The sequence below is a fragment of the Eleutherodactylus coqui genome, unplaced genomic scaffold (assembly GCF_035609145.1).
Source record: "Eleutherodactylus coqui strain aEleCoq1 unplaced genomic scaffold, aEleCoq1.hap1 HAP1_SCAFFOLD_65, whole genome shotgun sequence".
In the NCBI taxonomy this organism is placed as follows: Eukaryota; Metazoa; Chordata; class Amphibia; order Anura; family Eleutherodactylidae; genus Eleutherodactylus; species Eleutherodactylus coqui.
This window is the reverse complement of record NW_027101698.1, coordinates 342,939-366,210: the sequence shown is the minus strand read 5'-3', so window position 1 is coordinate 366,210 and position 23,272 is coordinate 342,939. Positions and strand designations below refer to the sequence as shown.

General features: G+C 51.2%; 4 pseudogenes; all 4 read left to right on the top strand.

Moving 5' to 3' along the window:
* The first annotated feature begins 2,776 nt into the window (after positions 1-2,776).
* On the top strand, positions 2,777-2,904 carry LOC136590877 (U2 spliceosomal RNA; annotated as a pseudogene).
* Positions 2,905-8,661: 5,757 nt separating this feature from the next.
* LOC136590873 (U2 spliceosomal RNA) lies at positions 8,662-8,789 on the top strand (annotated as a pseudogene).
* A 5,755-nt stretch (positions 8,790-14,544) lies between these two features.
* Positions 14,545-14,672, top strand: LOC136590876 (U2 spliceosomal RNA; annotated as a pseudogene).
* Positions 14,673-20,428: 5,756 nt separating this feature from the next.
* Positions 20,429-20,556, top strand: LOC136590871 (U2 spliceosomal RNA; annotated as a pseudogene).
* The last annotated feature ends 2,716 nt before the right edge of the window (positions 20,557-23,272 follow it).

Below are 23,272 nucleotides of genomic sequence, written 5' to 3'. Positions count from 1 at the left end.
TTTGGGATTGAGGAGTCCGCTGGGTCGCACCGGGAATTTGATATTTGCGTCTGCGAGGCGCGCGATGTATTGCTTCCTTGGGTGTTGCGGGGGCTGGGACTTGCTTCCAGGCTATTTTGTAATGCTGAGGAGGCTATATAGTGTTTTTCTGTCAGTACCCTTTGGCACAGGGTCTGTCTTTGTGGGTTGCTGACAGTTTCTATATAGCAGTCTGGCTATGCAGATATTCCTCCACAGATCACTTGGCAGTAAGGTGGGGAGGTATTCTCCTTGTAGTTAACTGTGGGTCCCTCTTCTCAACACACTTAGGCCTCATGTCCACGGGGAAAATCAGATCCGCTGCAGATTCTCCATGTAGAATCTGCAGCGGGTCACTCCTGCCCCGCGGACATGAGCGCTGAAAATGGGAATAAATGAGAATAAACTCACCTCCCATCCGCTCCGTTTCTTCTCTTCGCGGCGGCGTCATCTTCTCTCGTCGCGGCCGGATCTTCATTCTTCGGCTCGGCGGATGTGCATGATGACGTCGGTGACGTGCCTCGCGCATGCGCCGGGCCGAAGCAAAATGATCCGGCCGCGACTGAGAGAAGATGGCGCGGCGCCGAAGAGAAGAACCGGAGCGTGTAAGTAAAATATGATTTTTGTGTCCCGCGGATCCGGACGGCTTCCATAGGCTTCAATAGAAGCCCGCGGGAGCCGTCCCCGCGGGAGACCCGCATGAAAATGGAGCATGGTCCAGATTTTTTTCATGCTCCATTTTTTTTAAAATCACTTTTATTGACGATCCGCGGGTATTTATCTACCCGCGGGTGGTCAATGCATCCCTATGGGGTGCGGATCCGTGCGCGGGAGAAGAGTTAAAATCCGCTGCGGATTTTAATTCTTATTTTCCCCGTGGACATGAGGCCTTAGGCCTCCTTCCCACGAACGGATTTACGCCGCGTAAATTCGCGGCAAAAATCCGCTGCGTTGCCCCATGCTATTAGGTTCTATTGAACCTAATAGCACAATGCACACGATGCGTAATTCCACCGCGGAATTACGCACCGTGAAATCTCCCGTTGTCACCCGCAGCATGTTCTATTTGCTGCGGGTGTACGCGCTGACGGCTTCCGTTCACGCTATCTCCCGCTGCAACCAGCGGAAGATAGCGTGAAAAAACGCTTCCCCGCCTACCGCCGCGCGTCATACGACGCGGCCGGCGCGTCACGTGACACGGCCGGCCGCGTCATGTGACGCGGTGGGCGTGTCACATGACGCGACGGCGGTGTGCAGGGAAGTGTCTTCACGCGATCTTCCGCTGGTAAGTATGGGGTCTCTGGGGGGCGCCGTGACGGGCTTCACTGCGTAATATTACGCGGCGGAGCCCGTCACGCTCGTGGGAAGGAGGCCTTAGGGGCCTCGTTGCTCTTTCTAATGGGCAAGGATTGGCTTTGTTTAGTGCTTTGAGAAAGGGATGAGAAGAGGTTCAGGTCCTGGTTATCTCTGTTTTGGCCACTAGATGGTGCTGTGGTGCATTGATATTTGAATTGCACTATACTTTAATGGAGCCTGCTGTCGGTCTGAGAGCTCCGGGGAGAGGACCTCCGTTCCCCCGCTGCACGTCAGAAATAGTGAGTACTGCTTTAAACTTTGCCTGGTGTTGATGTGCTGGGAGGATCACAGTATCCTCTCTTTTTTACTTTTCTGCTCTGGTCTGGCTAGTATGCCAAGCAGCCTGCTCGACTCAGGGGGGAGGGGGGGCGAGATGGCCGCTGCCTCACAGGGAGCTAGAGACTAGGTGCAGATCTTCCGGTGTGCCCGCCCGTGCTGATTGTCGGCTCTGGGGAGCAGGAGGGGGAAAACCACCAGCGTGGGGATTAGTCCAGCGGGGGATCACCCTGATGATTGTATGTGCCGCCGAGTTGCAGGTTGGTGGCCACGGCGGTATATTCAGAGGGAGGGAGCCGCGGCTGTGTATTTGCAAGGCGCTGCGGTGAGAGCGCGGGCACTGAGGGTGACAGAGCCTCCCCTCCAAGTCGGCAGGGGTTACCTTGTGCCATAGTCCTCTGCTTGGGGCTCCGTGAGCGGTCCTCGCCGGGTGTTTCTGAGCGCGGTACTTGTCGGGTAAGGGCGCGGGCCGCTGTGCAGGGCCGCGGCTCTTCGGCTTCTTTTTGGCGGCTGGAGATCACCAGGTGAGCCTTGTCCGGGCCGGTTGTGGGTTCTGGTGGGTCCCCAGGTGCTGTGCTCTTGTCTGCCTCTGTTTGGGTCACTGATTTGACCCAGAAAAGGGCTGAAAAGGGAGATTCTGTGGAGGAGCAAAACAGCGTGCGACCTCTCTCCTTGCTTGCTAAGCCACGGCCCGGGCCATAGTGTTTTTACGTCCTCCCGAAGTGGGCTTTATTCTCTGAGGAAGTAAAAACATTTGTCCTGAGGAGAATAAAGCCCCTCGGGCTCTGGACGTGACAGCTCCATGCTGTCGGTGTCCGCAGCATGGAGCTGTCATCCCCGGCTGTTCGGACCCCCCCACCCCCGACATTGCGATCGGCGCTATGCAATGGATATGGATGCATTAGACACCTGCAGGTAGTAAAATACCTGCGGATGTCATTTTTCCCTGCAGGCGCGGGTCCCGCGTGCAGGAAAAAATCCGGACATGCTCCATTCAGGCGCGGGTCTCCCGCGGGGACGGCTCACCCTGGTTGAGAAGGCGTTGGGCGGGGCTATGCAAAGGTCTTCCGGCTCCCTCAGTGCATTGTGGGTGTGCCCGGAGTGCTGGCTGAGCGTGTTGCATCTGATACGTCCCCTATCTGGGGATCATATATTAAATGGATTTTTAGAACAGGGAGCTGGAAAAAGTGCTTGCTCTGTCCACTCCGCACATTGACCTGGTATTGCAGTACCTCCAGTACTGGTGCACCCCCTTTCCTACAGCAGTTTCCAAAAGCAGGAAAAAAAACTGATGAGCAAGAGGTGCAGCGCAGCTGCGGCTGCTAACAACCAAGCACTTAGATTTAGGCCTCATGTCCACGTGATACATGGCGGAAGTATCGCATGATACTTGTGCGACGGCTCGTGTTTTTGCGTGATGTCCTGTAGTTTTTATTTGTACCATTTTGGAGTTTATAAGACTTTATCGCTGTTTATTATAACTTTTTTTGGAGATAGGAATCGGTTACGTGCACACTTCCCATAGACTTGTACAGGGACCCTTGGTGCGCAAATGTGCACAAAAATAGAGCATGGTGAGGTTTTGCACGCATGCGAAATGTGTGAGTAAAGAGAATTCTGAAGGCATCCATTGAAACAAATATGTTTGTGTGAAGCGGCCCTTACTGTACTTTTGTTAGCACGAATCAAGCACATTTGCAAGCGCAAAAAAACACGCAACCATGCCGCCATTTATTGAAATGGGCTCTCTTGGAGCGTTAAGGATATGGGGGCGTGGTCAGACCATGATATTGTTCCAATATCCGCCTGTAAAACCCCCTCGAGGCCTGCCCGCGGCAGCAGGAACATATCTATCCTAGAATAAGATGCATGTGGCGCGGAGAGAAACGTGTAGTCCCTCTATGATCCATGCATGCACCTCCACACGTCGTATAATTCTTCTGAGTGTATGATTGGGACAATGGGTGACATGCCCCTGCCGCTCGCGGTGGAGTCCAAGGTAGGGTCCACCACTGAGTTTAGATCTCCTCCGATCACCAAATTCCCCTCTCGAATTTTAGCCACTTCGGAAAGAACATGTTTGAAGAATTTGGCCTGCCTTTTAAATGGGAAGTAGACATTTACTAGAGTGTAGGTGGTGGCGTTAATTACGCAGACTAATATTAGAAATCGCCCGCCTGGGTCCACGTATACGTTTTTTTGGGAAAATGTAACGTTCCGGCTAATGGCTATCATTACGCCTTTCTTTTTTTTCCCTTCATTTGATGCCAGGAAAATGTTTGGAAATTTAGGGTGGTTGCAGGGGGGGTGTTTATCTCTCAGGAAGTGTGTCTCTTGGGCGAGGAAGATGTCTGAGTGGGACTTAAGAGCCTGTCTCCAAAGCATGCTACGTTTATAGGGGCTGTTCAGGCCTTTTACATTTAGGGATGTGATGCTAATGGGCATAACTGGTAGGTGGTTTATACGCTGGGGAGTCGTTGTGTTTTTTCATATTAAGTATGGTGGGGGGGGGGTAGGGAAGTGGCCTCCTACTGAACCTTTTATAACTATATTTGACATAAGGAAAAAAAACATCATTAACAGTTAACAAAATCAAAATATTGTTCATCCAGCGCCTATCTGCACTGGATGAATGAACCTTAGGTAGGGGTGGCATTTTAAACCATCCACTTTAGGCTCCGTAAAGGAGAAATATAACTATGGGTTCAAGACCCTTTACAACATCAATTTATGCGTGTCTGCCATGCTTATCTGATGTTTTCCAGTCTTGTTCGATTCTTGTAGGAGATTCTACCGCCGTCCTCAGAGGTTTCTGAAGGATAGGGATCCCCCATTGTTTCAGGAACGAGACGCCTTCTTCTGGTGAGGTGGCAACCTGGATGGTTCCATTTTTTGAGATCAGTAGTTTGGTTGGGAATCCCCATCTATACTTGATGTGCGCCTCTCGTAGTGCTGCTGTAACTTCTGTAAACTTTCTCCGAGACTGCAGAGTGGCGGCTGAAAGATCTAGAAATATTTGTATGTCTTCATATGGAGTCGGTAGTGTGCCTCTACGCCTTCCAACTGCCAAGACTTCCTCTTTTATTTTATGGAAGTGTATTCTTGCTAAGATTTCTCTGGGGGCTGACTCAGGGACAGAGCGTGCTTTTGGAATTCTGTGGGCTCTGTCAACTGCATATTCGATCTCGGGAAGGTCCGGGAGGAGCGTTTGGAGTAATTTGAGTATATATTGTGGAATGTCAGGGGGGGTCACAGTCTCTGGAACTCCCCTAAATTTGAGATTGTTTCTTCTGGATCGGTCTTCCAAGTCTATGACCTTCTCTCTCAAATATGCGACTTCTTCCATACTGCCATGCGCATCTACCAACTCGTTGTGGGCTTTGGTAAATTCTCCCATTTTCCGTTCAAGGTGGTCAGTTCTGGTAGCTAGGTGGTCGATGTTAGATTGTAATTGACCAGAGAGGCTCTGTATATCTTTAGAAATGTCCTTTTGCAGCGAGATTAGCATAGTCTTCAGAGCGTTTATAGTTAAGGGGCTTTCAGAGTCGGGATAAGCTTGGAGATTGTTGATAGGATCTGTCTGCGGGGGAGTTTCTTGTGGATTGTTATTTTGGCTCTTTTTTGCCACCGGTCCTTTTGGGGAGGGGGAGGCTGGTAGGGGGTCCTGAACATTCCTTTTCCCTCCGCTTCCAGGGGAGGTGTTGGGATTGGCTGGGGTAGGCGGGAGAGATCCTGTGGAGGAGTATGGAGACAGAGCCGCAGGGCTGTGGGTGTTGGGTATTTCTTCGGTTACGGGGATGTTTGAATGAGATGTGGCGGGTTTGTTTTTGTTGCTCTGTGTGCCAGGCGGGAAGTACTCTGAGAGTCTCCTGGGGGCCGTTGCTTTAATATGTCGCTTAACCATCCTGAATAGTTAATTCTTGGATATGCGCTGTGGATTGGTCGCTATTTGTTGTATAGTGGTCTACTGGGTGGCGTATTCTTTATGGAGGCGTTGGAAGGCGTAGTTGTTTGTTAAAAGTTCCTTTAGAAGCTCATTGATGTTGAGTGGTCCTGTTATGTGTTGCTGAGGAGCCTCATGTGGCGGGTGGAGTTAGAACATAGAGTCCTGCTATTCCATCTTGAGTGCCTTAGGTAGCGCTCCTGTAGAGTTTTGAAGATTTGTTAAGTGTGGCTTTGCCTGATAAGAGTCCTTTCTTTTTTTAGAACTATCAGTATTTGCTGAGAAGAAAGTGTTTGGGATTGAGGAGTCCGCTGGGTCGCACCGGGAATTTGATATTTGCGTCTGCGAGGCGCGCGATGTATTGCTTCCTTGGGTGTTGCGGGGGCTGGGACTTGCTTCCAGGCTATTTTGTAATGCTGAGGAGGCTATATAGTGTTTTTCTGTCAGTACCCTTTGGCACAGGGTCTGTCTTTGTGGGTTGCTGACAGTTTCTATATAGCAGTCTGGCTATGCAGATATTCCTCCACAGATCACTTGGCAGTAAGGTGGGGAGGTATTCTCCTTGTAGTTAACTGTGGGTCCCTCTTCTCAACACACTTAGGCCTCATGTCCACGGGGAAAATCAGATCCGCTGCAGATTCTCCATGTAGAATCTGCAGCGGGTCCCTCCTGCCCCGCGGACATGAGCGCTGAAAATGGGAATAAATGAGAATAAACTCACCTCCCATCCGCTCCGTTTCTTCTCTTCGCGGCGGCGTCATCTTCTCTCGTCGCGGCCGGATCTTCATTCTTCGGCTCGGCGGTTGTGCATGATGACGTCGGTGACGTGCCTCGCGCATGCGCCGGGCCGAAGCAAAATGATCCGGCCGCGACTGAGAGAAGATGGCGCGGCGCCGAAGAGAAGAACCGGAGCGTGTAAGTAAAATATGATTTTTGTGTCCCGCGGATCCGGACGGCTTCCATAGGCTTCAATAGAAGCCCGCGGGAGCCGTCCCCGCGGGAGACCCGCATGAAAATGGAGCATGGTCCAGATTTTTTTCATGCTCCATTTTTTTTAAAATCACTTTTATTGACGATCCGCGGGTATTTATCTACCCGCGGGTGGTCAATGCATCCCTATGGGGTGCGGATCCGCGCGCGGGAGAAGAGTTAAAATCCGCTGCGGATTTTAATTCTTATTTTCCCCGTGGACATGAGGCCTTAGGCCTCCTTCCCACGAACGGATTTACGCCGCGTAAATCCGCGGCAAAAATCCGCTGCGTTGCCCCATGCTATTAGGTTCTATTGAACCTAATAGCACAATGCACACGATGCGTAATTCCACCGCGGAATTACGCACCGTGAAATCTCCCGTTGTCACCCGCAGCATGTTCTATTTGCTGCGGGTGTACGCGCTGACGGCTTCCGTTCACGCTATCTCCCGCTGCAACCAGCGGAAGATAGCGTGAAAAAACGCTTCCCCGCCTACCGCCGCGCGTCATATGACGCGGCCGGCGCGTCACGTGACACGGCCGGCCGCGTCATGTGACGCGGTGGGCGTGTCACATGACGCGACGGCGGTGTGCAGGGAAGCGTCTTCACGCGATCTTCCGCTGGTAAGTATGGGGTCTCTGGGGGGCGCCGTGACGGGCTTCACTGCGTAATATTACGCGGCGGAGCCCGTCACGCTCGTGGGAAGGAGGCCTTAGGGGCCTCGTTGCTCTTTCTAATGGGCAAGGATTGGCTTTGTTTAGTGCTTTGAGAAAGGGATGAGAAGAGGTTCAGGTCCTGGTTATCTCTGTTTTGGCCACTAGATGGTGCTGTGGTGCATTGATATTTGAATTGCACTATACTTTAATGGAGCCTGCTGTCGGTCTGAGAGCTCCGGGGAGAGGACCTCCGTTCCCCCGCTGCACGTCAGAAATAGTGAGTACTGCTTTAAACTTTGCCTGGTGTTGATGTGCTGGGAGGATCACAGTATCCTCTCTTTTTTACTTTTCTGCTCTGGTCTGGCTAGTATGCCAAGCAGCCTGCTCGACTCAGGGGGGAGGGGGGGCGAGATGGCCGCTGCCTCACAGGGAGCTAGAGACTAGGTGCAGATCTTCCGGTGTGCCCGCCCGTGCTGATTGTCGGCTCTGGGGAGCAGGAGGGGGAAAACCACCAGCGTGGGGATTAGTCCAGCGGGGGATCACCCTGATGATTGTATGTGCCGCCGAGCTGCAGGTTGGTGGCCACGGCGGTATATTCAGAGGGAGGGAGCCGCGGCTGTGTATTTGCAAGGCGCTGCGGTGAGAGCGCGGGCACTGAGGGTGACAGAGCCTCCCCTCCAAGTCGGCAGGGGTTACCTTGTGCCATAGTCCTCTGCTTGGGGCTCCGTGAGCGGTCCTCGCCGGGTGTTTCTGAGCGCGGTACTTGTCGGGTTAGGGCGCGGGCCGCTGTGCAGGGCCGCGGCTCTTCGGCTTCTTTTTGGCGGCTGGAGATCACCAGGTGAGCCTTGTCCGGGCCGGTTGTGGGTTCTGGTGGGTCCCCAGGTGCTGTGCTCTTGTCTGCCTCTGTTTGGGTCACTGATTTGACCCAGAAAAGGGCTGAAAAGGGAGATTCTGTGGAGGAGCAAAACAGCGTGCGACCTCTCTCCTTGCTTGCTAAGCCACGCCCTGGGCCATAGTGTTTTTACGTCCTCCCGAAGTGGGCTTTATTCTCTGAGGAAGTAAAAACATGTGTCCTGCAGAGAATAAAGCCCCTCGGGCTCTGGACGTGACAGCTCCATGCTGTCGGTGTCCGCAGCATGGAGCTGTCATCCCGGGCTGTTCGGACCCCCCCACCCCCGACATTGCGATCGGCGCTATGCAATGGATATGGATGCATTAGACACCTGCAGGTAGTAAAATACCTGCGGATGTCATTTTTCCCTGCAGGCGCGGGTCCCGCGTGCAGGAAAAAATCCGGACATGCTCCATTCAGGCGCGGGTCTCCCGCGGGGACGGCTCACCCTGGTTGAGAAGGCGTTGGGCGGGGCTATGCAAAGGTCTTCCGGCTCCCTCAGTGCATTGTGGGTGTGCCCGGAGTGCTGGCTGAGCGTGTTGCATCTGATACGTCCCCTATCTGGGGATCATATATTAAATGGATATTTAGAACAGGGAGCTGGAAAAAGTGCTTGCTCTGTCCACTCCGCACATTGACCTGGTATTGCAGTACCTCCAGTACTGGTGCACCCCCTTTCCTACAGCAGTTTCCAAAAGCAGGAAAAAAAACTGATGAGCAAGAGGTGCAGCGCAGCTGCGGCTGCTAACAACCAAGCACTTAGATTTAGGCCTCATGTCCACGTGATACATGGCGGAAGTATCGCATGATACTTGTGCGACGGCTCGTGTTTTTGCGTGATGTCCTGTAGTTTTTATTTGTACCATTTTGGAGTTTATAAGACTTTATCGCTGTTTATTATAACTTTTTTTGGAGATAGGAATCGGTTACGTGCACACTTCCCATAGACTTGTACAGGGACCCTTGGTGCGCAAATGTGCACAAAAATAGAGCATGGTGAGGTTTTGCACGCATGCGAAATGTGTGAGTAAAGAGAATTCTGAAGGCATCCATTGAAACAAATATGTTTGTGTGAAGCGGCCCTTACTGTACTTTTGTTAGCACGAATCAAGCACATTTGCAAGCGCAAAAAAACACGCAACCATGCCGCCATTTATTGAAATGGGCTCTCTTGGAGCGTTAAGGATATGGGGGCGTGGTCAGACCATGATATTGTTCCAATATCCGCCTGTAAAACCCCCTCGAGGCCTGCCCGCGGCAGCAGGAACATATCTATCCTAGAATAAGATGCATGTGGCGCGGAGAGAAACGTGTAGTCCCTCTACGATCCATGCATGCACCTCCACACGTCGTATAATTCTTCTGAGTGTATGATTGGGACAATGGGTGACATGCCCCTGCCGCTCGCGGTGGAGTCCAAGGTAGGGTCCACCACTGAGTTTAGATCTCCTCCGATCACCAAATTCCCCTCTCGAATTTTAGCCACTTCGGAAAGAACATGTTTGAAGAATTTGGCCTGCCTTTTAAATGGGAAGTAGACATTTACTAGAGTGTAGGTGGTGGCGTTAATTACGCAGACTAATATTAGAAATCGCCCGCCTGGGTCCACGTATACGTTTTTTTGGGAAAATGTAACATTCCGGCTAATGGCTATCATTACGCCTTTCTTTTTTTTCCCTTCATTTGATGCCAGGAAAATGTTTGGAAATTTAGGGTGGTTGCAGGGGGGGTGTTTATCTCTCAGGAAGTGTGTCTCTTGGGCGAGGAAGATGTCTGAGTGGGACTTAAGAGCCTGTCTCCAAAGCATGCTACGTTTATAGGGGCTGTTCAGGCCTTTTACATTTAGGGATGTGATGCTAATGGGCATAACTGGTAGGTGGTTTATACGCTGGGGAGTCGTTGTGTTTTTTCATATTAAGTATGGGGGGGGGGGTAGGGAAGTGGCCTCCTACTGAACCTTTTATAACTATATTTGACATAAGGAAAAAAAACATCATTAACAGTTAACAAAATCAAAATATAGTTCATCCAGCGCCTATCTGCACTGGATGAATGAACCTTAGGTAGGGGTGGCATTTTAAACCATCCACTTTAGGCTCCGTAAAGGAGAAATATAACTATGGGTTCAAGACCCTTTACAACATCAATTTATGCGTGTCTGCCATGCTTATCTGATGTTTTCCAGTCTTGTTCGATTCTTGTAGGAGATTCTACCGCCGTCCTCAGAGGCTTCTGAAGGATAGGGATCCCCCATTGTTTCAGGAACGAGACGCCTTCTTCTGGCGAGGTGGCAACCTGGATGGTTCCATTTTTTGAGATCAGTAGTTTGGTTGGGAATCCCCATCTATACTTGATGTGCGCCTCTCGTAGTGCTGCTGTAACTTCTGTAAACTTTCTCCGAGACTGCAGAGTGGCGGCTGAAAGATCTGGAAATATTTGTATGTCTTCATATGGAGTCGGTAGTGTGCCTCTACGCCTTCCAACTGCCAAGACTTCCTCTTTTATTTTATGGAAGTGTATTCTTGCTAAGATTTCTCTGGGGGCTGACTCAGGGACAGAGCGTGCTTTTGGAATTCTGTGGGCTCTGTCAACTGCATATTCGATCTCGGGAAGGTCCGGGAGGAGCGTTTGGAGTAATTTGAGTATATATTGTGGAATGTCAGGGGGGGTCACAGTCTCTGGAACTCCCCTAAATTTGAGATTGTTTCTTCTGGATCGGTCTTCCAAGTCTATGACCTTCTCTCTCAAATATGCGACTTCTTCCATACTGCCATGCGCATCTACCAACTCGTTGTGGGCTTTGGTAAATTCTCCCATTTTCCGTTCAAGGTGGTCAGTTCTGGTAGCTAGGTGGTCGATGTTAGATTGTAATTGACCAGAGAGGCTCTGTATATCTTTAGAAATGTCCTTTTGCAGCGAGATTAGCATAGTCTTCAGAGCGTTTATAGTTAAGGGGCTTTCAGAGTCGGGATAAGCTTGGAGATTGTTGATAGGATCTGTCTGCGGGGGAGTTTCTTGTGGATTGTTATTTTGGCTCTTTTTTGCCACCGGTCCTTTTGGGGAGGGGGAGGCTGGTAGGGGGTCCTGAACATTCCTTTTCCCTCCGCTTCCAGGGGAGGTGTTGGGATTGGCTGGGGTAGGCGGGAGAGATCCTGTGGAGGAGTATGGAGACAGAGCCGCAGGGCTGTGGGTGTTGGGTATTTCTTCGGTTACGGGGATGTTTGAATGAGATGTGGCGGGTTTGTTTTTGTTGCTCTGTGTGCCAGGCGGGAAGTACTCTGAGAGTCTCCTGGGGGCCGTTGCTTTAATATGTCGCTTAACCATCCTGAATAGTTAATTCTTGGATATGCGCTGTGGATTGGTCGCTATTTGTTGTATAGTGGTCTACTGGGTGGCGTATTCTTTATGGAGGCGTTGGAAGGCGTAGTTGTTTGTTAAAAGTTCCTTTAGAAGCTCATTGATGTTGAGTGGTCCTGTTATGTGTTGCTGAGGAGCCTCATGTGGCGGGTGGAGTTAGAACATAGAGTCCTGCTATTCCATCTTGAGTGCCTTAGGTAGCGCTCCTGTAGAGTTTTGAAGATTTGTTAAGTGTGGCTTTGCCTGATAAGAGTCCTTTCTTTTTTTAGAACTATCAGTATTTGCTGAGAAGAAAGTGTTTGGGATTGAGGAGTCCGCTGGGTCGCACCGGGAATTTGATATTTGCGTCTGCGAGGCGCGCGATGTATTGCTTCCTTGGGTGTTGCGGGGGCTGGGACTTGCTTCCAGGCTATTTTGTAATGCTGAGGAGGCTATATAGTGTTTTTCTGTCAGTACCCTTTGGCACAGGGTCTGTCTTTGTGGGTTGCTGACAGTTTCTATATAGCAGTCTGGCTATGCAGATATTCCTCCACAGATCACTTGGCAGTAAGGTGGGGAGGTATTCTCCTTGTAGTTAACTGTGGGTCCCTCTTCTCAACACACTTAGGCCTCATGTCCACGGGGAAAATCAGATCCGCTGCAGATTCTCCATGTAGAATCTGCAGCGGGTCCCTCCTGCCCCGCGGACATGAGCGCTGAAAATGGGAATAAATGAGAATAAACTCACCTCCCATCCGCTCCGTTTCTTCTCTTCGCGGCGGCGTCATCTTCTCTCGTCGCGGCCGGATCTTCATTCTTCGGCTCGGCGGATGTGCATGATGACGTCGGTGACGTGCCTCGCGCATGCGCCGGGCCGAAGCAAAATGATCCGGCCGCGACTGAGAGAAGATGGCGCGGCGCCGAAGAGAAGAACCGGAGCGTGTAAGTAAAATATGATTTTTGTGTCCCGCGGATCCGGACGGCTTCCATAGGCTTCAATAGAAGCCCGCGGGAGCCGTCCCCGCGGGAGACCCGCATGAAAATGGAGCATGGTCCAGATTTTTTTCATGCTCCATTTTTTTTAAAATCACTTTTATTGACGATCCGCGGGTATTTATCTACCCGCGGGTGGTCAATGCATCCCTATGGGGTGCGGATCCGCGCGCGGGAGAAGAGTTAAAATCCGCTGCGGATTTTAATTCTTATTTTCCCCGTGGACATGAGGCCTTAGGCCTCCTTCCCACGAACGGATTTACGCCGCGTAAATCCGCGGCAAAAATCCGCTGCGTTGCCCCATGCTATTAGGTTCTATTGAACCTAATAGCACAATGCACACGATGCGTAATTCCACCGCGGAATTACGCACCGTGAAATCTCCCGTTGTCACCCGCAGCATGTTCTATTTGCTGCGGGTGTACGCGCTGACGGCTTCCGTTCACGCTATCTCCCGCTGCAACCAGCGGAAGATAGCGTGAAAAAACGCTTCCCCGCCTACCGCCGCGCGTCATATGACGCGGCCGGCGCGTCACGTGACACGGCCGGCCGCGTCATGTGACGCGGTGGGCGTGTCACATGACGCGACGGCGGTGTGCAGGGAAGCGTCTTCACGCGATCTTCCGCTGGTAAGTATGGGGTCTCTGGGGGGCGCCGTGACGGGCTTCACTGCGTAATATTACGCGGCGGAGCCCGTCACGCTCGTGGGAAGGAGGCCTTAGGGGCCTCGTTGCTCTTTCTAATGGGCAAGGATTGGCTTTGTTTAGTGCTTTGAGAAAGGGATGAGAAGAGGTTCAGGTCCTGGTTATCTCTGTTTTGGCCACTAGATGGTGCTGTGGTGCATTGATATTTGAATTGCACTATACTTTAATGGAGCCTGCTGTCGGTCTGAGAGCTCCGGGGAGAGGACCTCCGTTCCCCCGCTGCACGTCAGAAATAGTGAGTACTGCTTTAAACTTTGCCTGGTGTTGATGTGCTGGGAGGATCACAGTATCCTCTCTTTTTTACTTTTCTGCTCTGGTCTGGCTAGTATGCCAAGCAGCCTGCTCGACTCAGGGGGGAGGGGGGGCGAGATGGCCGCTGCCTCACAGGGAGCTAGAGACTAGGTGCAGATCTTCCGGTGTGCCCGCCCGTGCTGATTGTCGGCTCTGGGGAGCAGGAGGGGGAAAACCACCAGCGTGGGGATTAGTCCAGCGGGGGATCACCCTGATGATTGTATGTGCCGCCGAGCTGCAGGTTGGTGGCCACGGCGGTATATTCAGAGGGAGGGAGCCGCGGCTGTGTATTTGCAAGGCGCTGCGGTGAGAGCGCGGGCACTGAGGGTGACAGAGCCTCCCCTCCAAGTCGGCAGGGGTTACCTTGTGCCATAGTCCTCTGCTTGGGGCTCCGTGAGCGGTCCTCGCCGGGTGTTTCTGAGCGCGGTACTTGTCGGGTTAGGGCGCGGGCCGCTGTGCAGGGCCGCGGCTCTTCGGCTTCTTTTTGGCGGCTGGAGATCACCAGGTGAGCCTTGTCCGGGCCGGTTGTGGGTTCTGGTGGGTCCCCAGGTGCTGTGCTCTTGTCTGCCTCTGTTTGGGTCACTGATTTGACCCAGAAAAGGGCTGAAAAGGGAGATTCTGTGGAGGAGCAAAACAGCGTGCGACCTCTCTCCTTGCTTGCTAAGCCACGCCCCGGGCCATAGTGTTTTTACGTCCTCCCGAAGTGGGCTTTATTCTCTGAGGAAGTAAAAACATGTGTCCTGCAGAGAATAAAGCCCCTCGGGCTCTGGACGTGACAGCTCCATGCTGTCGGTGTCCGCAGCATGGAGCTGTCATCCCGGGCTGTTCGGACCCCCCCACCCCCGACATTGCGATCGGCGCTATGCAATGGATATGGATGCATTAGACACCTGCAGGTAGTAAAATACCTGCGGATGTCATTTTTCCCTGCAGGCGCGGGTCCCGCGTGCAGGAAAAAATCCGGACATGCTCCATTCAGGCGCGGGTCTCCCGCGGGGACGGCTCACCCTGGTTGAGAAGGCGTTGGGCGGGGCTATGCAAAGGTCTTCCGGCTCCCTCAGTGCATTGTGGGTGTGCCCGGAGTGCTGGCTGAGCGTGTTGCATCTGATACGTCCCCTATCTGGGGATCATATATTAAATGGATTTTTAGAACAGGGAGCTGGAAAAAGTGCTTGCTCTGTCCACTCCGCACATTGACCTGGTATTGCAGTACCTCCAGTACTGGTGCACCCCCTTTCCTACAGCAGTTTCCAAAAGCAGGAAAAAAAACTGATGAGCAAGAGGTGCAGCGCAGCTGCGGCTGCTAACAACCAAGCACTTAGATTTAGGCCTCATGTCCACGTGATACATGGCGGAAGTATCGCATGATACTTGTGCGACGGCTCGTGTTTTTGCGTGATGTCCTGTAGTTTTTATTTGTACCATTTTGGAGTTTATAAGACTTTATCGCTGTTTATTATAACTTTTTTTGGAGATAGGAATCGGTTACGTGCACACTTCCCATAGACTTGTACAGGGACCCTTGGTGCGCAAATGTGCACAAAAATAGAGCATGGTGAGGTTTTGCACGCATGCGAAATGTGTGAGTAAAGAGAATTCTGAAGGCATCCATTGAAACAAATATGTTTGTGTGAAGCGGCCCTTACTGTACTTTTGTTAGCACGAATCAAGCACATTTGCAAGCGCAAAAAAACACGCAACCATGCCGCCATTTATTGAAATGGGCTCTCTTGGAGCGTTAAGGATATGGGGGCGTGGTCAGACCATGATATTGTTCCAATATCCGCCTGTAAAACCCCCTCGAGGCCTGCCCGCGGCAGCAGGAACATATCTATCCTAGAATAAGATGCATGTGGCGCGGAGAGAAACGTGTAGTCCCTCTACGATCCATGCATGCACCTCCACACGTCGTATAATTCTTCTGAGTGTATGATTGGGACAATGGGTGACATGCCCCTGCCGCTCGCGGTGGAGTCCAAGGTAGGGTCCACCACTGAGTTTAGATCTCCTCCGATCACCAAATTCCCCTCTCGAATTTTAGCCACTTCGGAAAGAACATGTTTGAAGAATTTGGCCTGCCTTTTAAATGGGAAGTAGACATTTACTAGAGTGTAGGTGGTGGCGTTAATTACGCAGACTAATATTAGAAATCGCCCGCCTGGGTCCACGTATACGTTTTTTTGGGAAAATGTAACGTTCCGGCTAATGGCTATCATTACGCCTTTCTTTTTTTTCCCTTCATTTGATGCCAGGAAAATGTTTGGAAATTTAGGGTGGTTGCAGGGGGGGTGTTTATCTCTCAGGAAGTGTGTCTCTTGGGCGAGGAAGATGTCTGAGTGGGACTTAAGAGCCTGTCTCCAAAGCATGCTACGTTTATAGGGGCTGTTCAGGCCTTTTACATTTAGGGATGTGATGCTAATGGGCATAACTGGTAGGTGGTTTATACGCTGGGGAGTCGTTGTGTTTTTTCATATTAAGTATGGGGGGGGGGGTAGGGAAGTGGCCTCCTACTGAACCTTTTATAACTATATTTGACATAAGGAAAAAAAACATCATTAACAGTTAACAAAATCAAAATATAGTTCATCCAGCGCCTATCTGCACTGGATGAATGAACCTTAGGTAGGGGTGGCATTTTAAACCATCCACTTTAGGCTCCGTAAAGGAGAAATATAACTATGGGTTCAAGACCCTTTACAACATCAATTTATGCGTGTCTGCCATGCTTATCTGATGTTTTCCAGTCTTGTTCGATTCTTGTAGGAGATTCTACCGCCGTCCTCAGAGGCTTCTGAAGGATAGGGATCCCCCATTGTTTCAGGAACGAGACGCCTTCTTCTGGCGAGGTGGCAACCTGGATGGTTCCATTTTTTGAGATCAGTAGTTTGGTTGGGAATCCCCATCTATACTTGATGTGCGCCTCTCGTAGTGCTGCTGTAACTTCTGTAAACTTTCTCCGAGACTGCAGAGTGGCGGCTGAAAGATCTGGAAATATTTGTATGTCTTCATATGGAGTCGGTAGTGTGCCTCTACGCCTTCCAACTGCCAAGACTTCCTCTTTTATTTTATGGAAGTGTATTCTTGCTAAGATTTCTCTGGGGGCTGACTCAGGGACAGAGCGTGCTTTTGGAATTCTGTGGGCTCTGTCAACTGCATATTCGATCTCGGGAAGGTCCGGGAGGAGCGTTTGGAGTAATTTGAGTATATATTGTGGAATGTCAGGGGGGGTCACAGTCTCTGGAACTCCCCTAAATTTGAGATTGTTTCTTCTGGATCGGTCTTCCAAGTCTATGACCTTCTCTCTCAAATATGCGACTTCTTCCATACTGCCATGCGCATCTACCAACTCGTTGTGGGCTTTGGTAAATTCTCCCATTTTCCGTTCAAGGTGGTCAGTTCTGGTAGCTAGGTGGTCGATGTTAGATTGTAATTGACCAGAGAGGCTCTGTATATCTTTAGAAATGTCCTTTTGCAGCGAGATTAGCATAGTCTTCAGAGCGTTTATAGTTAAGGGGCTTTCAGAGTCGGGATAAGCTTGGAGATTGTTGATAGGATCTGTCTGCGGGGGAGTTTCTTGTGGATTGTTATTTTGGCTCTTTTTTGCCACCGGTCCTTTTGGGGAGGGGGAGGCTGGTAGGGGGTCCTGAACATTCCTTTTCCCTCCGCTTCCAGGGGAGGTGTTGGGATTGGCTGGGGTAGGCGGGAGAGATCCTGTGGAGGAGTATGGAGACAGAGCCGCAGGGCTGTGGGTGTTGGGTATTTCTTCGGTTACGGGGATGTTTGAATGAGATGTGGCGGGTTTGTTTTTGTTGCTCTGTGTGCCAGGCGGGAAGTACTCTGAGAGTCTCCTGGGGGCCGTTGCTTTAATATGTCGCTTAACCATCCTGAATAGTTAATTCTTGGATATGCGCTGTGGATTGGTCGCTATTTGTTGTATAGTGGTCTACTGGGTGGCGTATTCTTTATGGAGGCGTTGGAAGGCGTAGTTGTTTGTTAAAAGTTCCTTTAGAAGCTCATTGATGTTGAGTGGTCCTGTTATGTGTTGCTGAGGAGCCTCATGTGGCGGGTGGAGTTAGAACATAGAGTCCTGCTATTCCATCTTGAGTGCCTTAGGTAGCGCTCCTGTAGAGTTTTGAAGATTTGTTAAGTGTGGCTTTGCCTGATAAGAGTCCTTTCTTTTTTTAGAACTATCAGTATTTGCTGAGAAGAAAGTGTTTGGGATTGAGGAGTCCGCTGGGTCGCACCGGGAATTTGATATTTGCGTCTGCGAGGCGCGCGATGTATTGCTTCCTTGGGTGTTGCGGGGGCTGGGACTTGCTTCCAGGCTATTTTGTAATGCTGAGGAGGCTATATAGTGTTTTTCTGTCAGTACCCTTTGGCACAGGGTCTGTCTTTGTGGGTTGCTGACAGTTTCTATATAGCAGTCTGGCTATGCAGATATTCCTCCACAGATCACTTGGCAGTAAGGTGGGGAGGTATTCTCCTTGTAGTTAACTGTGGGTCCCTCTTCTCAACACACTTAGGCCTCATGTCCACGGGGAAAATCAGATCCGCTGCAGATTCTCCATGTAGAATCTGCAGCGGGTCCCTCCTGCCCCGCGGACATGAGCGCTGAAAATGGGAATAAATGAGAATAAACTCACCTCCCATCCGCTCCGTTTCTTCTCTTCGCGGCGGCGTCATCTTCTCTCGTCGCGGCCGGATCTTCATTCTTCGGCTCGGCGGATGTGCATGATGACGTCGGTGACGTGCCTCGCGCATGCGCCGGGCCGAAGCAAAATGATCCGGCCGCGACTGAGAGAAGATGGCGCGGCGCCGAAGAGAAGAACCGGAGCGTGTAAGTAAAATATGATTTTTGTGTCCCGCGGATCCGGACGGCTTCCATAGGCTTCAATAGAAGCCCGCGGGAGCCGTCCCCGCGGGAGACCCGCATGAAAATGGAGCATGGTCCAGATTTTTTTCATGCTCCATTTTTTTTTAAAATCACTTTTATTGACGATCCGCGGGTATTTATCTACCCGCGGGTGGTCAATGCATCCCTATGGGGTGCGGATCCGCGCGCGGGAGAAGAGTTAAAATCCGCTGCGGATTTTAATTCTTATTTTCCCCGTGGACATGAGGCCTTAGGCCTCCTTCCCACGAACGGATTTACGCCGCGTAAATCCGCGGCAAAAATCCGCTGCGTTGCCCCATGCTATTAGGTTCTATTGAACCTAATAGCACAATGCACACGATGCGTAATTCCACCGCGGAATTACGCACCGTGAAATCTCCCGTTGTCACCCGCAGCATGTTCTATTTGCTGCGGGTGTACGCGCTGACGGCTTCCGTTCACGCTATCTCCCGCTGCAACCAGCGGAAGATAGCGTGAAAAAACGCTTCCCCGCCTACCGCCGCGCGTCATATGACGCGGCCGGCGCGTCACGTGACACGGCCGGCCGCGTCATGTGACGCGGTGGGCGTGTCACATGACGCGACGGCGGTGTGCAGGGAAGCGTCTTCACGCGATCTTCCGCTGGTAAGTATGGGGTCTCTGGGGGGCGCCGTGACGGGCTTCACTGCGTAATATTACGCGGCGGAGCCCGTCACGCTCGTGGGAAGGAGGCCTTAGGGGCCTCGTTGCTCTTTCTAATGGGCAAGGATTGGCTTTGTTTAGTGCTTTGAGAAAGGGATGAGAAGAGGTTCAGGTCCTGGTTATCTCTGTTTTGGCCACTAGATGGTGCTGTGGTGCATTGATATTTGAATTGCACTATACTTTAATGGAGCCTGCTGTCGGTCTGAGAGCTCCGGGGAGAGGACCTCCGTTCCCCCGCTGCACGTCAGAAATAGTGAGTACTGCTTTAAACTTTGCCTGGTGTTGATGTGCTGGGAGGATCACAGTATCCTCTCTTTTTTACTTTTCTGCTCTGGTCTGGCTAGTATGCCAAGCAGCCTGCTCGACTCAGGGGGGAGGGGGGGCGAGATGGCCGCTGCCTCACAGGGAGCTAGAGACTAGGTGCAGATCTTCCGGTGTGCCCGCCCGTGCTGATTGTCGGCTCTGGGGAGCAGGAGGGGGAAAACCACCAGCGTGGGGATTAGTCCAGCGGGGGATCACCCTGATGATTGTATGTGCCGCCGAGCTGCAGGTTGGTGGCCACGGCGGTATATTCAGAGGGAGGGAGCCGCGGCTGTGTATTTGCAAGGCGCTGCGGTGAGAGCGCGGGCACTGAGGGTGACAGAGCCTCCCCTCCAAGTCGGCAGGGGTTACCTTGTGCCATAGTCCTCTGCTTGGGGCTCCGTGAGCGGTCCTCGCCGGGTGTTTCTGAGCGCGGTACTTGTCGGGTTAGGGCGCGGGCCGCTGTGCAGGGCCGCGGCTCTTCGGCTTCTTTTTGGCGGCTGGAGATCACCAGGTGAGCCTTGTCCGGGCCGGTTGTGGGTTCTGGTGGGTCCCCAGGTGCTGTGCTCTTGTCTGCCTCTGTTTGGGTCACTGATTTGACCCAGAAAAGGGCTGAAAAGGGAGATTCTGTGGAGGAGCAAAACAGCGTGCGACCTCTCTCCTTGCTTGCTAAGCCACGCCCCGGGCCATAGTGTTTTTACGTCCTCCCGAAGTGGGCTTTATTCTCTGAGGAAGTAAAAACATGTGTCCTGCAGAGAATAAAGCCCCTCGGGCTCTGGACGTGACAGCTCCATGCTGTCGGTGTCCGCAGCATGGAGCTGTCATCCCGGGCTGTTCGGACCCCCCCACCCCCGACATTGCGATCGGCGCTATGCAATGGATATGGATGCATTAGACACCTGCAGGTAGTAAAATACCTGCGGATGTCATTTTTCCCTGCAGGCGCGGGTCCCGCGTGCAGGAAAAAATCCGGACATGCTCCATTCAGGCGCGGGTCTCCCGCGGGGACGGCTCACCCTGGTTGAGAAGGCGTTGGGCGGGGCTATGCAAAGGTCTTCCGGCTCCCTCAGTGCATTGTGGGTGTGCCCGGAGTGCTGGCTGAGCGTGTTGCATCTGATACGTCCCCTATCTGGGGATCATATATTAAATGGATATTTAGAACAGGGAGCTGGAAAAAGTGCTTGCTCTGTCCACTCCGCACATTGACCTGGTATTGCAGTACCTCCAGTACTGGTGCACCCCCTTTCCTACAGCAGTTTCCAAAAGCAGGAAAAAAAACTGATGAGCAAGAGGTGCAGCGCAGCTGCGGCTGCTAACAACCAAGCACTTAGATTTAGGCCTCATGTCCACGTGATACATGGCGGAAGTATCGCATGATACTTGTGCGACGGCTCGTGTTTTTGCGTGATGTCCTGTAGTTTTTATTTGTACCATTTTGGAGTTTATAAGACTTTATCGCTGTTTATTATAACTTTTTTTGGAGATAGGAATCGGTTACGTGCACACTTCCCATAGACTTGTACAGGGACCCTTGGTGCGCAAATGTGCACAAAAATAGAGCATGGTGAGGTTTTGCACGCATGCGAAATGTGTGAGTAAAGAGAATTCTGAAGGCATCCATTGAAACAAATATGTTTGTGTGAAGCGGCCCTTACTGTACTTTTGTTAGCACGAATCAAGCACATTTGCAAGCGCAAAAAAACACGCAACCATGCCGCCATTTATTGAAATGGGCTCTCTTGGAGCGTTAAGGATATGGGGGCGTGGTCAGACCATGATATTGTTCCAATATCCGCCTGTAAAACCCCCTCGAGGCCTGCCCGCGGCAGCAGGAACATATCTATCCTAGAATAAGATGCATGTGGCGCGGAGAGAAACGTGTAGTCCCTCTACGATCCATGCATGCACCTCCACACGTCGTATAATTCTTCTGAGTGTATGATTGGGACAATGGGTGACATGCCCCTGCCGCTCGCGGTGGAGTCCAAGGTAGGGTCCACCACTGAGTTTAGATCTCCTCCGATCACCAAATTCCCCTCTCGAATTTTAGCCACTTCGGAAAGAACATGTTTGAAGAATTTGGCCTGCCTTTTAAATGGGAAGTAGACATTTACTAGAGTGTAGGTGGTGGCGTTAATTACGCAGACTAATATTAGAAATCGCCCGCCTGGGTCCACGTATACGTTTTTTTGGGAAAATGTAACGTTCCGGCTAATGGCTATCATTACGCCTTTCTTTTTTTTCCCTTCATTTGATGCCAGGAAAATGTTTGGAAATTTAGGGTGGTTGCAGGGGGGGTGTTTATCTCTCAGGAAGTGTGTCTCTTGGGCGAGGAAGATGTCTGAGTGGGACTTAAGAGCCTGTCTCCAAAGCATGCTACGTTTATAGGGGCTGTTCAGGCCTTTTACATTTAGGGATGTGATGCTAATGGGCATAACTGGTAGGTGGTTTATACGCTGGGGAGTCGTTGTGTTTTTTCATATTAAGTATGGTGGGGGGGGGGGTAGGGAAGTGGCCTCCTACTGAACCTTTTATAACTATATTTGACATAAGGAAAAAAAACATCATTAACAGTTAACAAAATCAAAATATTGTTCATCCAGCGCCTATCTGCACTGGATGAATGAACCTTAGGTAGGGGTGGCATTTTAAACCATCCACTTTAGGCTCCGTAAAGGAGAAATATAACTATGGGTTCAAGACCCTTTACAACATCAATTTATGCGTGTCTGCCATGCTTATCTGATGTTTTCCAGTCTTGTTCGATTCTTGTAGGAGATTCTACCGCCGTCCTCAGAGGTTTCTGAAGGATAGGGATCCCCCATTGTTTCAGGAACGAGACGCCTTCTTCTGGTGAGGTGGCAACCTGGATGGTTCCATTTTTTGAGATCAGTAGTTTGGTTGGGAATCCCCATCTATACTTGATGTGCGCCTCTCGTAGTGCTGCTGTAACTTCTGTAAACTTTCTCCGAGACTGCAGAGTGGCGGCTGAAAGATCTAGAAATATTTGTATGTCTTCATATGGAGTCGGTAGTGTGCCTCTACGCCTTCCAACTGCCAAGACTTCCTCTTTTATTTTATGGAAGTGTATTCTTGCTAAGATTTCTCTGGGGGCTGACTCAGGGACAGAGCGTGCTTTTGGAATTCTGTGGGCTCTGTCAACTGCATATTCGATCTCGGGAAGGTCCGGGAGGAGCGTTTGGAGTAATTTGAGTATATATTGTGGAATGTCAGGGGGGGTCACAGTCTCTGGAACTCCCCTAAATTTGAGATTGTTTCTTCTGGATCGGTCTTCCAAGTCTATGACCTTCTCTCTCAAATATGCGACTTCTTCCATACTGCCATGCGCATCTACCAACTCGTTGTGGGCTTTGGTAAATTCTCCCATTTTCCGTTCAAGGTGGTCAGTTCTGGTAGCTAGGTGGTCGATGTTAGATTGTAATTGACCAGAGAGGCTCTGTATATCTTTAGAAATGTCCTTTTGCAGCGAGATTAGCATAGTCTTCAGAGCGTTTATAGTTAAGGGGCTTTCAGAGTCGGGATAAGCTTGGAGATTGTTGATAGGATCTGTCTGCGGGGGAGTTTCTTGTGGATTGTTATTTTGGCTCTTTTTTGCCGCCGGTCCTTTTGGGGAGGGGGAGGCTGGTAGGGGGTCCTGAACATTCCTTTTCCCTCCGCTTCCAGGGGAGGTGTTGGGATTGGCTGGGGTAGGCGGGAGAGATCCTGTGGAGGAGTATGGAGACAGAGCCGCAGGGCTGTGGGTGTTGGGTATTTCTTCGGTTACGGGGATGTTTGAATGAGATGTGGCGGGTTTGTTTTTGTTGCTCTGTGTGCCAGGCGGGAAGTACTCTGAGAGTCTCCTGGGGGCCGTTGCTTTAATATGTCGCTTAACCATCCTGAATAGTTAATTCTTGGATATGCGCTGTGGATTGGTCGCTATTTGTTGTATAGTGGTCTACT